This window comes from Cygnus olor, chromosome 4 (genome assembly GCF_009769625.2).
Source record: "Cygnus olor isolate bCygOlo1 chromosome 4, bCygOlo1.pri.v2, whole genome shotgun sequence".
Lineage (NCBI taxonomy): Eukaryota > Metazoa > Chordata > Aves > Anseriformes > Anatidae > Cygnus > Cygnus olor.
Window position 1 is genome coordinate 20584931 of NC_049172.1, and position 14498 is coordinate 20599428.

Consider the following 14498-nt stretch of genomic DNA (forward strand, 5'->3'; position numbering starts at 1 on the left):
GATCCTCTTACTGTCTGTGTTAACCGCCAGCTGCAGGCACCTGCGAGGCTGCTGCCGCCGCCAGGGAGGTTGGTTATGTCCCCGAGGGACGCGCCGCCGCCGCCGGCCCCGCTCCGCCCCTCCGGGCAGCCCCGGGCACCGGGCACCAGCGGGACCCCGGGGCCGGGAGCACCGGGGGGGCTCGGCGGGGCCGCGGCCGGGCTGTGCGCCGCAGGCGGCTCCCACTGCCGGGGCTTTTACACTCGCAGGGGGGCGAGGAGAAGGGTTTTTATAAGAAAAATAATTTTATATGGGTATTTTTGAACGTTTTGCATCCCCACGAGAGCCTACTCCACCTCCTTGCGGCAAAGGTGTGCGCGGCGATTTGGGGTCCCGGCTGCGGCTCCCCCCGGGGTGGTGCCACTGGGGGCGAGGTGCCGCCGGTGGGGGCCCCCCCCGATAGAGGCGGCACCCCGGCGCTGGCTCAGTGGGAGGGGGCCCTTTGGGCACCCCTGGAAAGGCATCTGTCCTTGGCTTTTTGTGGCAGCGCCTCGCACGCCCGCTTTGGCCCTTTCATCCAAAAAATCCCCCAAACTTTGAGCCCTGCTGTAGGAACTCGGTGAGATCTCTTGGTGCCTGCGGTGGCAGATGGGACTGCCAGGTCAATACACCTTCATTACAAGTATAGTTTGCAGTGTAATTTCAATATAGCACATGGTGCTGTTCAGGATTAAAAGCCTTTTGTAAATGTAAAACCTGATCTGCTTTGCTTTTGGATTACTCTGGTTTATATGAACACCAATGAGAGGACTGTTGCATTCGTGAGGACACACTTTCCATGATTTCACACCTTTTCAGCCTTACCGAAAGTCTGCATGTCAGCCTCAGCACTGCTGCTCGGTGGATGGCCACGGCAGCAGATGGGGAACAGCAAAGAGACGCTTGGAAAAGGTCCCATTTTACTTGAGGACTTAACAAAAGTGTCATTTTTTGTCATTTGCATCACACCAAAACCCCACTCAGCAAGCTGGCCTCAGCCGCCCCCTCGCTTTGAAGACAGAGGTGGGCATCTCCATGCCTGCGGTCTCGTGCTTTCTCTGCTGGGCTCCGCGTGTTGACTCTTCTACTGACCACCGTGCCGGAGAGGCCCTGCTGGCAGTCTGTCTGGCAGCACCTTGCCACCTGGCAGCATACCTCATGTGACAGAACTGCTGTGTAGCGCCTGCAGGGATCAGTGCCTCGAAATTTAACGAGCTTTGGAGAAAGGAGTGTTTGGGAGCCATTCTCTCGTATATTCCTGTAATTTCTGATATCTCCTTTGCCAACTTTTTTGTGTCAGAAATAAAATTTCAAACTTATACATAGTATAGCTAATGCATACAGAATTATATAGGAAAAATCTCTCCACTGATTGAAGCCAGGTGTAGTTATATCTGTTACGCCCCTCTACAGAAGCCGATTTACCTTGGCACAAGACCTGACGCATCCTTTACCTGTCAAATGTTTCTATATGCGTGGCAAAACCCGAGACGGGTGTGTGGTGGGTGTTTGCACAAGGTGATTCCCCAAAGTGGCACGGAGATGCTCAAAGTTGCCCCGGTGCCACTTGGCATGCAGAGCTAGAGGCAAGGTGGCATGCTGTGAGCAGTCTGCCAGTGCCACCCCTGTTATTTAGGCAACTTTGCACATTTTCCTCTTTTCTTACCTGGATTTAATCCCTACGTGCATTTAAAATGAAGAAGGATTGCATTATATTGCGAAACAATTCTCGGAATCCATGCAGCTCTAGAAAACAGAATTTGGTGCTGTGCTTTCCCTTGTGCTTTTAAAAATCAGGGATTAATTTTGAAATTCTGGGGTAAGGATCCTCATAATTAAAGAGAATCACCTAATGTTAACGGTGACAAACAAGATGTCTGTAAGCAGGCACTCCAGTTCTCAGGGGTACTGGGGGTACGGATCCTGTGTGACTATCTGGTTCCTGCTAAAATCGATTTCAGTGGCATTCAGGTGGTCTTGCACCTGTGGGGATGTGAGTGCTGGGTTCAGTTCTGGGCCCCCATGTACAAGAGAGACCTAAACTTACTGGAAGGAGTCCGATGGAGGGCTACCAAGATGATCGAGGGACTGGAGCACCTCTGTGTGAGGAGAGGCTCAGAGAGCCGGGACTGCTCAGCCTGGAGAAGAGGTGGCTCAGGGGGGATCTCATCAACATGTACAAATACCTGAAGGGAGGATGCAATGAAGATGGAGCTAATTCACCCCCAGTTTGTTTTGGCGTAAAGGAAACTTAATTTTTCAAGGTACAGACCAGATTCAGCTCTTTTACTCTATTCCCAGCAGAGTAACTCATTTAGATCCAGGGCTTCTACACCTGTGCACGGTGGAATAAATGGGAAGGAAGTGCGGCCTTTCTGTTTATTGTGCTTCACCACATGTTGCATTATAACTTGACTCATTAAAGAGTCATTAGCAACCATTATACTTCTGACTGCTTTGTAAACAATGCTAATTCAATAGGAATTCAGAGCCTAATTCCCTCGAGAGTCTTTTACAACTCCTAGCCATGACTTTCTTTCTAGCTCAAGTGGGAAAGAGGACCCTTGTGAGAGGTTTATGAATCCTGCATATTCTACTAATTTCGTGATGCCACAGCTCAAGCATGCTATTATTATTTAAACCCTTCATACAGAGCCTTACGTGTGGACTTGGAATTTGATGGGCTTCTTTTTGGCAAAGCTGAAAAGGTCCAAAAAAGCTGGACCCAAAAGCTAACCCCAAAGCCTTTGGTTCAGCCCATCTTTGCTCTAACTTCACAGAGGTTGAGTGGATCAAACACTGCGACCTGTCCCAGAGGCTTCCAGGCAGTCATTTCTGTCATGTGCCCTTGTTGCTAACTCTGAGAGACTTGTGATGTTGGGACTGGGTTATGGACAGGCTGTGCCCTGCTTTTGAAGTGCAAACATTGGGCTTATAACAGTCGTGGTATGGAGAAACACAGAGAAAGAGGCTAAATAATGGGTGCTGTCCCTCCACCTCCCTGCCTTCACAGAAACAGGGAGGAAACATCAGTGGTCTTGCACGTTACACCGATAATTGGCTTTTGTGAGGTTTTTCCAGCATCAGTTTATGGCAAACAGGATAAAGGTAAGATCTGAGAGACTTTGTGAAGGCATCCAAAGTAACGTCTCCACTGAGAAGTCAAGGGGCCAATGCCTCTGGTTTCCTGAGGGGTCTGCCGCATCTTCTCGGCAAGGACTTGCAGCAGCATTGCTGCTGGTTTTCTGCTGGCAATTTTGCATGGGTACCGAGTGGTTCTTGTGGTCAAAGGCAGAATCATCACGTTTCTCTGAACACTAGCACCAAATCCTGTTGCAGCTTGGAGTAATGGAGCATCCCGCATGTCTTGTTTGTTCAAAGAAAGAGGAGCTGGATACGCCCAGGAAAGGAGGCCTGGGGCACGCAGTTCTGTTAGCTGTTGGGAAAACGTATGTTGCAGGAAACAGCTTCTGCAAAGCTTGGGCTTTCCTTCTCCGAGCAATGTTATTTGCCTTTGAACACCACCAAGATCCCTCTCCTGTTTGTAAACTCACAGCCCAAAGGCAATCCCAGAGGTCACGATGCCATGTGAAGAACCATTTCTCAAAAGCAAGCGTGAAGTTAGATTACATGTACTGGCTCAAAAACATTATTTCTTTTCTACGCATGCCTTTAGCAATAGCCAGGCAAGTCCCCTTCCATTACACAGGTAAAATGTGGCTATGAAATATAAATACCTCTGGAAGCTGTGAAAATATTTGGGGTAAGCACCATGCCCTGCTTACCCTGTTCTTAGATTCTCCCCTAGTGCACTGCTATGTGGTATCAGAGGCAGGATAGCAGAGCTCTGGTCCAACCCTGTAGGGCCATTGTTCTGTCAGAATTGGGTAGCTCTGACGTGGGGGCATCAGAAGGTAGCCAAAGGTTTCCCCAGGTAGTCCTGCTTAATGGGTAAAGTCAGGAGTATGTTGAAACCCTGGCATTCATGACTCATGAGCAAGCCCCCAAACTGTTAGGATGACTGTTAGGATGAATCAGGAGCTTAAAATTGTCAGCAATAGTAATAAGCAAACAGAAGCAGGGTTATTTCTGTGGTTTTCTGTTTGTTTTTCATTTTCCAGCCATTTTGTCTGGTGTCATAACCACTAGGGCAGATAAGTCATTTTTATGAAACTTGTATGTCAGTCACGGACCCTGAAACAGAAGTGTAAAACACCAAACTCTGTTAGGACTGTTAAATGAAAACAGGATGTTTTCAGGAACACCAGAAAGTGTGGCCGTGCCAGACGTGGTTCAGTTCATCTGGTTCATTTTTAAAACTAAGGCTACCAGGCTGGGAAGGGGTGCACATCTTCCCCCTGCCTTCAAATAAATCGTGTTTGGGGATGGGATAAGGAAAGTGAGGCATGATTCTTTCTATCAGAAAAGAAAGATGGGAAGGCAAGTGTGTTTGTCAGTGCCAAGCATTGGAGCCGTGTATCCAAATGTCTTTTCTCCACAGACCTGAAGACATCAGTGATGTCTCGTGCACGTTGCATGTGCTGGGGGCCAAACCTCCACCTGTACAGAAGCACAGAACTGAGTTTAGTCTGTGAGCGCTCACCAGGGCTGCATTGCTATAAGCCATTACTAGCGTTTGAGGTATTATTACTATCCTGGAAGTGTTTGTTTCTGGGCTCTCTCCTCACTGGATGGCTTTTAGCTTCAGCAGTGTCAAATTTGGGGTCACTCGGGTGGGTTAGGAAGAGGGTGGGGAACTCCTCTAGGCTGTTCTGGCATTGTTTCACCGAAACAATTGTATATCTGGCCTTTATATATAAAATACGATTTTCTGCACAGCTATAGACATACTTTTAAAATGGCTTAATGTAGAGGAGTTTTAGCATTCATAGCAAACAGGGAGATTTCTCTTTTGCATACAACGTGTCCCAGTATATGTGCACCTTTAACACCGCTTTCCAAACTTCTGATGAACACGCGTTTCTTGTTGCTGGCCAGCTCCGTGAGTGGTTGTGAGGTTTTGTGATCAGGTCTGGGGATATTAGGGGTTGGCTACTGCCCTCTAGTGATCCAGCACATCTCACGATACCCCAAGGTTTCGTACTGGCTTTTGCTCTTTTCTTATCCAGCTGCTAAATTTACCTTTGTGCACGATCACAGCCCTGAAATTCCGTGTTCTGATTTAATGTTGAATCTGAAGTCAAGATTCAACAAGTCACGTCTCCAGATTTACGCTAGCTGACAGCAGGGACTCTCCCTAGTGTGGACGCCGGCTGATACGTCTCTAAATATACAGCCAATATGATCCAGACGTGCCCTGTTAGGCATTTACATTGCCACCTAAGATGGTTCTTTCCCAATTCTTTACAAAAGAATAGATCCTGCTGTGAATAAGCTTATTGATTGATTTACAGCTTATATAAAAACCTTGCTACACTTTAAATAGTGTCTTTTAATCGTATATATGTAACCCTCCTTTCAAAATAACAATAATAATATCAACAACAACTATGGGGAAACGTTATAGCATGTCAATCATTGAGAAATGAAATATTCAGTTCAAAATAATGATTTAATTGGGAACTTGTCAGTAGGACTGGAGATCTCATTTCTTCCCCCTCACCCCCCCCTTTTTTTTCTTTTCTCTGCACTAAAACAAGCAATTGCCTGATAATTAAAAGCAGGGTGTGCTCTTTATCTCCCAGGCCCAGGCCTCAGAGTGCCCACGTTCCCTGACTAAATGCTCAGCTGGTGCAGCTGCTGTCTCAACAGAGCTCTGCTGGTGGCATTAGAGGGCAGTCTTGAGGATTTATTTTATTTTTTGCATATCAGTCTGCCTGGGATCTAATTTAAAACAGACCAGGATATGGCTATTTTTGTTTTATTGCCCCGGCTAAATGCAGTATAGTCTATTAAGAAAAACTGACTCCTTAAGCACAGCATCTGGCCGTGATGCCCATCAGTGACCATGAACAACCAGAGGCTGGAGGCAGCCGTAGGTGCGATGGCTGCAGATTCAACATCCCAAAAGCGAGGAGTATATTGATCTGATCGGACTATACCATAAGCACACGGGAAGATAGTGACCTTTATCCTGGAAGACTCACTGAATCATTAACAGCTTTGACTTGTATTTTGGCAGCTTAGGAGAAAATGTGCTCCGATTCTCTGCAGAGCTGTGCAGACAAACCCAGGTTTTCTTTGCTCAGGGACATGAGACCGTGACATATACGAGCAGTGCAGCCTGTCCGGTCTGTCACACCTTTCCTTCTGTTGCTTCTGTGTCAGTGAACACTGCTCACCATCCCCTTCGTATTTCAAGGTCATATTTCATCATTTTGCCTGCAGAATTAAGTAGGGCAAAGGTTACAAGCATTCTTGGCATCTGCCAGATGATGTAGGAGGAAACCAGCAGCAGCAAGAAGTCTGTGTTGTGTAATCTACTGATATTTTTGGAGATACGCTTGGGTGATAAAATATTCACTTTATCTGCTGATCAGGTTGCTTCCTATAGAGTAGAAACCGTTTTAAAGACTATCTTGGAGAGACCTGTATAGGGTCAAACTTTGCAAAGGTGTGAGGATGACTTACAAGGACCAGATTTATACGACTTACAAGGAAACATAGGTAGATAGTGAATGATTTTTCATGACCATGAGACTGGCAGACGATAGTGATTCACCATCCAGCTGAGGGAAGGGGAAGAGTAAATATACAGAGGTGGAAAAGAGGTGAGATAGGGGAGAGCATGTTGCAGATAGCATTTCATATACTGAATCACTTCTGTAGGAGACATGTTGACAGCTACTCCCGATTTTGAGGATTGTTCCAAACTGAATATCACATATCCCGAAAGGATCTTGAATGGTCCTAAAAATAGCTTGGTAGCGGGGATGCCAGTTTGTTCAGCTATTTCCCCCTGATGTCAGCAAAATTACCGGCCATGGGAGGCAATGCTCCATGATCAGCTGCTACGATTTTCAGTGTGTGCTAGATACCGTTGAACAAAACCTGGTGTGTGGCTGGCAGTCGCAGAGGCAGGAAGGTCTCATTTCCACTAACCTGGCAGTTTGGCCATTCAAAAGGGTGAACAGGGATCTCACAAAGTGCTGTACTTGCAGCTCACCCCATGCATGCCAGCTAGCCTGGGCTGCAGCGGGGGGGAAACACGAGGAGAGGGAAGGGGCTGAAGCCAAGAAGTGGTGGAAGTTTTCTTCTTGCAGGGCTGCGTGAAAGCTGTGCTGATCTATTAATTTTATATTACCATCAAGGAAAAATCTGTGCTGACCTTTTGACCATCGTGGCAGGAGAGGTGGTTTTAGGGTACACATGAGAGCTGGATAGGCACAGTTGTCCCTGCTGGCATTGGGAACGGGGTTGTTTAATGCTAAATTGCAGCTGTGCTATTTTTATGAAGCAGTAATTTTCCTCCACAATTTTGTAACTCCCTGCGTTGTAAGCTCTGTTACTTGGGCACTTTTAACACGATGTACAGAGACTCCAGCTTTTCATTGCAGCAGCTGCGTAGGCTAAATGTGCTGATCAAGTCCTTTTGCTCCTGGTGCTGGCACCGAGTCCTGTAGGTGTGTTTTGCTCCTGGTTGACAGAAGTCCTTTCCCGTGACCAGCTCTCAGCCACTTAAAAGATACATTGAGCACCTTTCCAGCCATGCGGGGTGATTCGATGCACACTGTGTGCTAGTGGTGGTGGTGGGGTGCCCCGCAGTTGTCTTTTCAGGTGGGGTTTTTGGAACAAAACTTAATTTTTTGCACCATCACAGTGCCTTTTAATTCTGAATTATTCCAAGTGAATCCGCTGGAGCCATCCCATTAGCATCAGAGGGCATTACGTTAGTGTCTGAAAGCACTGAAAGTCTCTGTTTGCACCCGTTGGCAGTTTCGGGCTATTTAATATTTTGCTTTACACTTGCGTGTTTATCTTCTTGATTTTCTAAACTCAGAGTTAAAGCACTGATGTGTCAGTACAAACTTTTCCTGTTAACTGCATTGAATAAATATTTTTTTCCAGGAATAATGCAACTTTATTTTCTAAGGCAGCTACCATCTGAAGAAGGCCGTGGCTTTTCAGGCGTATATGGAATAAACAGGTTGCATTCACCACTGCCATAATTCTCCTCAACTTAGTGAATTTACACTAGGGATAAATTTGAGCAAATGTTTCCAGGCAGCCATCTGGTCTCCAACTGAATGTTACAAAAGCCTAAAGTAGGTCTTGGGGATCTGTTTGGTAACAGAGAAAGAGATTTCATCGCTGTTGACAGCTACTGGGTACATAAAAGACTGACTGAGCCGCAGAAATATCTTCCAGTGCTGATGTCCCTTGCAAGCGATTGCCAGCTCATTGCCCAAGAGGTCTGAAAGCCTGGGAATGTGTGCGGTGCAGCAAGGCATGGTGCACCTATGGGGTGCCCTATGGATTTAGCAGCCCATGCCCTGGAAGCAGCAGAGCCTGTTAGTTAGGTTGGACACCCTGCTGTCACACCACGGGGCACACATAAACCATACCTGGGAACTTCGAACACAGCCTGCTCAGGGGACTGCAACGCAGTGGTTAAGTGGGAGAGGCTTGTCCCCTGGTCTTTGAGCAGTTACCCAGTGTTAATGCAAATATTCATTTTTTTTTTTAATTTTTCTTCCTTTAAAGAAGCTGTGTGAGTCCTGAAAAGAAGGAAGAGGAAGCTTTCATTCATGACTTTTGTACAGACATTCCTGATTGGAGGCCCTTTTTATTTACCAAGCCACGGTTCATACCTTTTGTGCCATTCGCAGCACTTCTATCCGCTGCTGCTGTGTTATCAGGCAGCTGCCTGAGGGGGATATGAAGCACGGCCTCAGGCATAAACAGGTAAAGTGAGAAAGAGGAAAGTATTAAAAGAGAATTTAGGAAGAAAAGCAGCCAGCTTTTCTGGATTAAATCTATTATAGTAAGACATAATCTTTCAAAGAAGCCGTATCAGCAGAGCCATCCTTAAACACCCTGGACAGAAAGCTCAAGAGAGCACTGTAGGAAATTGTCCAACCCTGTTAAAAGGGAGAAGTAAATTGCTTAATAAGCAATTCTCCATCTGTAATCCCTATTAAATTTCACCCTAATCATTGTGCTTTATCAGCAGTGGCTGTGATAGCATAAATCACACATCTTTTCAGGTCAGACAGTTCTCCCTCTTTTTCTGAGAAGTTAATTTTCCAGTTCTATTTTGGGAGCTCTGGTGCCTTTATTTAGCAGTGTAAATTTTAGTCTCCAGACACACAGAAGTGTATTTTGTAATGAGCTCGCTGAAGGCAACCTGCCAGTATTCAGTATCAGTGAAAAGTATTGTGACAAACTTAGGATTTTTAGACAGCTAAAGTCAACTAACTTCAGATACTCGTTTAAGCACTCTGCTAAACAAGACTGCATTTAAGACTGTTTCTGTTTCAGCGGGTTTGTACTCTTAAATCTGTTTGAAATGCTTCTCAGTTGAGTGCTTAGCTCAATAAGCAAATAGCTGAACAACTAAATAAGCTGTATCTGAGGGGGCCGTGTTTTCCTGTGGTTCTTGGAAAAGCACGTGCGTGCAAGGTGGTACAACCTGATCACTGAATGCACCGTGGAGGTTGGTAAACAAACAATCAAGGGTATCTCCCGCAGCATGAGGAAAGCTCTTCCAACACACACAGGTCTGTTGCAGCAATACTAGGTCTGGAACAAACAATGAATTTGATTTTTTCCACTATTTGACCTAATCTTTACCATCTTTTTGGTAGAAAATCGTATTCTCCCTATCTGACCTCTTTAAGGTTTTTGGGCTGTACTCAAAAAGGAGCTGAGGCATCACGGCTTTGAGGCTTGCCCCAAGTGTCCCCCCAGACAAGCAGAGCCCTGACCCTCAAGTTAATCAAAGGAACTCCCTATGCAGTGCTGGGGGTACCTGGCATCCCTCAAAACAGGATCCAGAGTTGAGACATTATGTTTTCCTGAGTGGCTACTCTTAACAAGTGTGTAGGAGACTACATTTCTTCTCACACAAAGGCACTGATGCCTGATTCCTTTGGATAGCTTTTCCTGTGTGTTTCTTTTGCTGTCTCTTTTGGGCACTTTTTTTTCTATGGCTCCATCAGCGTTGCTTTCCACTTGAGGCATTTCATTGCGATATTTCAAGTTCTGCACGATTGCCATTCATCTTTTCTAGTGCATCATGAGCTAGCAAGCCTCAATCAGACTCCTGGTGCCTTCAGATAAATCTATTTTAATTCTGCAAGCTCTTCTTTAGGTCTGTAACAACGCCTGAGAAAATGTTGACCAGATAACCCTCTGCTAGAGCTTCGAGTACTTTCTTCAGGGTTTGCTCCGGAGTGGTTTGTCTGAAAAAAAGTAGTTCACAGTTCATGAGAGACCAAACAGAACATATTTGACTTGGTTTGACATGTAAACTCAGCTCTGGACTTTGCTCTTCGCCACTCTTTGGTTCTGCGTGTTATATAAGTTTGTAGTCTAAATCACAAACCATCTATTGGGAGATTTAAAAAGTCAACAATTTTCATGGGAGCAGAGGGAGAGGGAGGCCCCCTTGGCGTGCTAAGAACACAATAATGCTGACACATGAAGTATGGGGAAAAAAAAATTGGCAGTGGTCATCTTTCCAGAGTATTCTCTTCTTTCTTGTGGACTTCGGCACTTCTCTCCTTCCTGATACACATCTGCTTTCTTCTGCTAGTTTTGCTTCTCCTCTGTGCTGGCTGTGTAAGGGGACTGTCATATGCTGTGGGGTGGCTCTGTGTCAGTGTGAGTGAAGTGCCTGTCTTCGGCCAACAAAGTTTCACAGCTTTCTCCCAGGCTAATTCCGGATCTCCCTGTCGCATCTTGCTAAATGCCTTTTTGTCCTAGACCTGAATTATGTCTCTTGTTAGAGGTTCACCGAGCTTCTCAAAGCTAGCTCTTCATTTCCCACCACTTACAGATCCTCTGACGGTTTCCGCTTTCTTTTTGTAGTCAAAACCATATTGATTACAGGTCTCAATTTCACGGGGCTCATTTCTCTTCATTCTTCCATATAACATTTCACAGTTGGCTTCATCTGCCTCAGTTAACCAGAAGCTCCTACAAAGTGCTTTTGGGCTGTCCGTTATGAGAAATTAGTCTGCTATCTGGTGGCCTACCTTTTTGTTGGGACTTGGGGCTTGTAGGTAAAGTGTAGTTTACATCTTCTACAAGAAGGTTCTCCTGGTTTCTTTTTCTGGGTTCGGGAATGACTTGTTATTATCCTCTCTGCTTAGAACTGATGGGCAGTCCAGCAAGGACAGGAGAAAAGAAGGAGGTGCAATGATGCTAGAGGAGTTGAGCTGGGGAAAAACTGTGGTTGGACTGATGTTTTTGGGTTGGTAACATGGGGAACTGGCTAAGCCCTTGGAGAAGCTTATGAAACTGATAGATTGCTTTGAGTTGGGCAGAGCACTTTATGCAGAAAGCAAAACTGGGTTATTTTGACATTACATCACTGAAAAATAATATTGATCCACCTACTGTCACACCTCCTTATTTTGTTTCTCTTGTGCTTCAGGTAGTTCTTTTCCCCTTTGCTGGTGGGGAAAGAAACAAAATATAATATAAATGCCATATCTATAAGTACTGCCATTTCTGAATTTTATACCAGGTATTTCTTTTGATGTATGCCTTGCTTCTAGAGACTCTCCTAGCAAGAAATGTGTGGTGGTCTCTAGATTGTTTTGTTTTTTGTTTTTTTTTTTTTAACTTGCTTTGAAATTAGCTTTTAAACTACATACTTAACCTTCTCCAGTAGATACTCAAGAAACTGTCACTGAAATCAGTAGTTGTTGAATACTTATTATCATGATTGAGTCAGTGCAAACTTTGCATTTTTAGATAAAATAACAGCATTTTTACCTCAAATTTCCACTAAAAATTCTCTACACGTAATGAGGGATTTTAAAAACAAATGTGTGTTTCTAAATCTTAAGTCTGCTTAAGAAAAAATGTTTTAAAAAATGTCATCATGAAATGGTGCTAAAACAGCTTTGGGGCCCCTCTGTCTATGCTTTCCTGCAATTATGTAAATCTCTTTTTTTATGTAACCATAGCATCATTTACAGATTTTACAAATGATATAATACAGGTAACTTTTGCAAGCAGTAGACATGTATGATGCATTTTTAAAGGATAATGGAGTTAAAATTGTATTAAATGGCACGATGCATACGATTTTCCTCAGCAGCACGTTTGGAACATGTTGTGGTTGGGATCCAGGCTGTTAGAAGGATTTTGGTGGACTGAGTTGCCAGAAGGCTGCACAGGGGCTCCTGAAGTCCTTGGCTGGATTGTGAAAACCCTGTCTGAGCTGGTTAACCCTGAGATGTATGAGGCCACCTATAAAATATGATACATATAATTATGGTTGTGTGGGCTCTGGGCCAAGAGTGAGAGGCACAGGTAAGTTAGCATGTTGAAACATGCAGATGTGACTAGCAGTATGCAAGAACATGAAAGTTCCCCTGTGTTTTTCATTAAAAACTGTGCTTGTTGTATTTCTGAGATACCTGAATTTTTGGTATGCATTTGTACGCTCATGTGGAATCACTGAATGGTCATCCTGTGCAGGTCATACCATTACTGTGAAAATGAGAGTCAGCTTTTGTAACCTCCTCCCTTCTCTGCTGCATTATCTCTTGCCTCAATTATTCTCTCCCAAATAACCTCTAATTATCTGTACCAATGAGAGCAGCGCGATCCTATTTTGTCCCCTCGGGGCACCTCAGCATTTGTGAATGGTTAACTCTGATCTCAGATAACTCCCTGCATTCTTGCGGGAAGCCCGAGCCAATGACATTATTTTAACCTTTTACCTACATAACTTTTCCCATAACAACTACGATTCCCTTTGCCCTATGTACTCCAATTAAAAAGTCGTGGTGTATTCCCAGGAAATATGTATACTTGTTACCTGCAAAACACTGTCTTCCCCCACACATCGTTTTGCAGCTTTAGCAGCTCAAGAGGCTGTGGATACAACCACTTCAAGTAGGCCCATTGTTTATGGACAGGAACAGATTGCTCCAAGACGCAGTGTCACAACGGGATTGGCAAAGAGAGATCGGGAGACAGCATAGGCCTGAGTTGCTACAGCAATCTGACGAAATGCTGTGGAAAAAAAGCAGTGTTGCAAGTCAGACAGAGTTGAGTCTCTGACGCCGTGCTGGGAGTGCGAAGAGGACAAGGCAAAGTCCAGAGAAACTTTGTCTGCCGGAGCCCCAGCAAGTGGAAAGGTCACAAGAGAAACATGGGACGCCTTACCATGCCCCTCTTACCTATCTCGGTAGTGACCCAGTGAAGGGAGCCCAGCCTGGTGTATTTGCACAGGTTTAAAGTGATTTGCCAGGCCACGATACCAAGCAGATATCTTCTGCTGAATGCTGTGTTTAAAATGCAGCTTACATCCATGCCAAGTTTCATCGACATGACCCTGTCTGCTCACAGAAACTGAGCAAGAGCTGATGAATAGTTGTGGGAAAGGCACCTGAAATGTCTTGGCTGCTGCACGCACAGGCCATAGGGATGGGGCCAAATGCTTGGGGAATATCAGACCGCAGAAGTGAAGTGAGCAGGGAGCTTTCTCTCATCAGCATGCGAGTCAGTAGACAGACAACAGCAGTAGGCAAGAATAACACATTGCTGTTGCAGAGTGGGTTGATGGAAGAGAGGCACCCTGCAACTCTGCATGCCGATTTCATTTTTTTGAATGCAGTGGTTGTTTTACCTAGCATTCATGCAAGTGTGTGGTTCTGTGTGTTTGCAGGGACATCTCCCAGGTCTGCCTGAGCAGCTTTGGAGGAGCCCTCTGGCACGTAACCCAAGTCTGTGTTTAGGCGGAGCACCGTGCCAACAAGATGTGCTCACATAAATGTATGGCGTGACAAGGCAAAGGGCCACCAGGGGCTCCAGGAACCCAGGGAAGCCAGCGCTGCCCAGCTGCCTCCTGCACAGCCCCTCACCAGCAGATCTGCTCTTAGCTGCTGGAAGCTGGGACAGCCCTTGGAGGACCATTCCTTGTTGGAGAGATTGTCCCATATCCCTCCTCCAGTAGCTTTCAGTAATACAGACTGCTGGTGGCGTGATACCTGGGGCAATGGCACCAGTGGTGTTGGTGGGAAAATAATGTTAAAATCTGTCTCTTGTTTTGCAGCACTGGAAACCAGCAGAAGAGGATGAACCGTTCAGACTGAGACAGTTGTGCTAAGAATATTTTTTTGGTTCGGTGAGAGTGGGAAAAAGATGAAGAGATGGGAGTAATTTTGGCTTCATTTTTTTTTCTGAAAGAGATCCTGCAAATCTGCACTGGTTTGAACAATACACTCCTTTTTGCTTTCAGACTATTTAAAATTAAATTTAGTTTGAAAGCATAGTTTGGAATGAGAGGATGAACTCTTGTGTTGAAAATGTCAAAAAGAAAAAGAAAATGCCGTCAT

At 45.3% G+C, this 14498-nt stretch overlaps 1 long non-coding RNA gene across 1 annotated transcript; it reads right to left on the reverse strand.

Moving 5' to 3' along the window:
- Positions 1-12087: 12087 nt before the first annotated feature.
- LOC121070065 lies at positions 12088-13404 on the reverse strand. The gene is made up of 2 exons (XR_005819872.1): positions 12977-13404; positions 12088-12402 (listed from the first exon to the last, which is right to left on the reverse strand). It is a non-coding gene; the product is annotated as an uncharacterized LOC121070065 (long non-coding RNA).
- Positions 13405-14498: the final 1094 nt, after the last annotated feature.